Source organism: Drosophila sechellia, chromosome 3L, assembly GCF_004382195.2.
Source record: "Drosophila sechellia strain sech25 chromosome 3L, ASM438219v1, whole genome shotgun sequence".
Classification (NCBI taxonomy): Eukaryota; Metazoa; Arthropoda; class Insecta; order Diptera; family Drosophilidae; genus Drosophila; species Drosophila sechellia.
Window position 1 is genome coordinate 8,499,343 of NC_045951.1, and position 3,722 is coordinate 8,503,064.

A 3,722-nucleotide genomic window follows, 5' to 3' on the forward strand; every position below is an offset into this window, starting at 1 on the left:
AACCCGATCGACAATCGACGATCATGTGGGTCATTGGACGAGCCAAAATATTGGGTTTGCACGATTATACCGACCTTGCGCGACCTTGAACACTGTTAGCTTATACAATTGCCAATAACAAAAGCAAAAATCGCGTCCATAAATGGCAAGCTATTACCACTTATTTGCGTTGCTGTGATTGGCTTTGCAGTTGGTGTAAAGAAATGATATATCTTTCTATTATGTAGTACCAAGAAAAATGGTTTGATATTCTTCAAAAGCATGCTAGCCAGAAGCTCGATTCTTGGAATTAATAATATATTAATAACTCTCATATTTTTTTGACCCATGCTAATTCAAATTCAATCTAATCACCATCAAATAATCACGCCACCATAATTTGACTACCGAATTATAAGCTCGATTTTATTTGGATATTTCCATACATAATAATAGTAATTAGTATGAAGCCAGTGTACGACCGCAGGCAATTATAAATCGACAGTCTGTCTTTAGCTTTTCCCTTGTCTATCCATCGATATTGTCGCTTTTTGCCCCAATGTTGTTATTTGGTTCGGCCTTACTGTACGGTAGGGCTACTGTATAATTCTCGGCTGCGAAAAAAAACAACGAATAACAGAGAATAAACAAAATATTCAAACAAATAAGCAAACAAACAAACAAGCTGCTGCTTCTAGTTATTTGCGACTGATTTATGGGGAATTCCAGGTGCGTCAGATCGAGTGGTTCTGTGGGTCGTAACTTTGCCATTGACACCGAATTGGGTGTCCAACTGTCGAAAAATAAAACCATTTTATTAAATATATAAATAGCTACTAAGTTGGCAGACAACGGATGATAAAACCATCTTGCCAAAGAGGGGATTAGTATGATTTCGACTTGGCATTTCCTATAAAGTTTAAAAATAATGTCATTGTTCTTTCTTCCCTTAAAATCTCTACAGTTATAGCCAAAAAACGTAGCTTTTTATAGATTTCTCATTGTTTCGTGACTTATGTTGCTAACTTTTTTCTTGAATTTTAAATATTTTTGGTTCCTCTGGCAAAATTCCAAGCAAGGTGACTTTTTCCGCCGTCTGCTTATTTCTGGGTGCGAATTTGAAATGCAAATTCTTCGCCATCGGACTTTAAGCCCCAATCATAATGATCATATATCTGCGCTTATAGACGGGTATGTGGATTTCTAGTGTTTTCTGTTCACGTAAAAATAAAAGGTATTAATTAACAATAAAAATAACTTGACTGGAGGCACGCTTTGGCGTTATTTCATCGACTCCGGGGCACAAATGAGTAACAAAGTACGAAACAAAGCTGCCAAAAAAAAAACACAAAACCTTAGAAAATCAATCCGTCGGATCCATCCGGAGCAGCAACAACAATGCCATCATCATCGATCTTCAGACTGAAACTCTTTTGTTATTTTGTGATATTTTTGGCACTGTTTATTTATTTATAAAGCATTCACCAGTCGCAGTCACATTTGTTTTTCCTGTGGGCACAATTAATCTATGGCGCGAAAGCCAAAAATAAATCGATCACCGAGGCTTAACCGCAAACTTAGCGCCTTGGGCTCAGTCGGCGATATCGTGGACATATCGAACTTATGACGCAAGTATCACGTCTGGACATCCAGTATGCAGTAGTCAATACCCAGCTGACGGTGGCATCAATCCGACCAATACAGCAGCGCTAAAAAAAAAATCGTGAGAAAGGCCACCGATGTTGACAATTCACACCCTGGATCGTCGAGAGCGGAAGATTTGTTGCTTTCCTAAGCCATGGAAAACTACATGGAGCTTCTTGGACCCAGACCCCAATTTGCTATCATCAGATAGACTCACTACAGCATATATTTACAAGCTTTACGACTTTTAACACCTGATAAGATTTGATTTAAATGTCACAATTAGCGGATGACAAAAATTTCCATATCAGTGTGAATCTCTCTGTCTGTAGTGTCAGGAGGTATTTTTGAAGTTCGTTCCGCTTCGTCTTGCGGATTGCCCTATTTTTAGATAGGCCACGTGCAGTCTGATATCTCATAATGACATTCTAATCAGTCCGAATGAAAAGCTCACAATTAAGACGTCTTTCAGGAGTAACTAAGCACTATATTTTTAGCACAAAGTCATGAATTCATTCATTCATACATATCTATTCACCTGCCCCTGAGGCATTTCCTTTATTAGTTTTACAATTGCTGAGCAAACCATCAATTACACATTTCCCTTGATAAGCCCATTAAGTGTTTCCGCAAAACTAAAAATGCTCCTTATAAGGTCACACGAATGGGCATTACCGATAGTTATTGATAGGGTAGTATCGTGGTAATATTTTAATTTTAGCACTCACATTCAACACACCTGGAATATGGTGCTATGGGGATATAGCAAGGTATCACCATACGGAAATGAGTCGAGCCCCGAAATGAGGAAATTCTTTATAGTTTAACGCGATTAGATTCGCGACCGTTAGACTGTAAGGGATATCGGATGGGTGGGTGTACCATTCCCCAGACGAATCATGCTGATTGCATGCATCGTACGATCTCTGCTGGCTGATTCCAGCTCGAGTTCCGGCAGCCAGCTGCTGACGTCAAAGTCTTTAATCGAAAGTCGAAGCGTTGTGACCCACTTACAAACATTGAAAGCACAAGTGTTGGCCTAGCCCTTAGTTGCTGACTAAAGTCGGCCCGAGCACCCAGATAAGGCCAGACCATCCGACCGCGGATCCCATGCACCGCACCACGTACTCCTTGACGGGGTGTAAGAAATACACTGACGAAATTTAGAATGGGCTTAACACTTATGATGGTGATATATGATTGAGACATATCATGATGATTGAAGTTTTTCCAGCAATGGGTTATAAGAAACGTAAAGAATGGAGTTCCCCCTTTTATATTGTGAGTTGGTTGTTCAGTTGTGTTTTATGGAAATGAAGTTCTTATGATAAATGCATTTTTTTTTAAATCTTAAACAGGTTTTCAATATAATTGTTGTACATTTATTAAGTCCGTAGATTCAAAACGTAGAACATTTTTATTATAAACTTGTTTATACCATGTACTTTAAAAACTTAGAATTTATACTTTGGCCTTATTCATATGATATTTACCTATTTTCAATACAATATTCGAGAAAATCCATTTTCATACCTTATAGAAAGAGCACAACATTTTTTTCAGTGCACAGTTCGAAGGCGTCTACGTGCGCTGCAGTGCGAAGCACGAGCCCCGTCGTTAATTTCACCATTAGCCTCCTTGCACAGTGAGCACTCCGATAAGACGCCGGCATGCCGTGCCACACATACACACGCCCAAATATATAAAGTAATATATGACTGATTGTCTGCCGAGGCCCAAGACGTCGGTCGTCGTAAACAGCTTATCAGCCGGGCGATGTGGTTACCCGTCGAAAGCGCTGGAACGCAACCAGATCGGAAACCTGTCACAGACAACGGCCGAGTCTCCGGCTGGCATATGCAATCACCCGGGAGAGCAAAGTGCGAGGACCGACGTCATCGTGGAACGCTGACGCAACGACCTTGTCGAGCGGCCCACCTCCCGACGCTCCCACCGGCCACCCACCTTAAAGTCCAACGGGCCGTGAGTCACCACCAGTCGCCAGTGACTCCCATTAGATTTCGATTCGATGACTGGCACTCATGCGGATCACAGATTACAGGATTTCGGACGACTTAGTTGGTATTCTGGGAATCTCG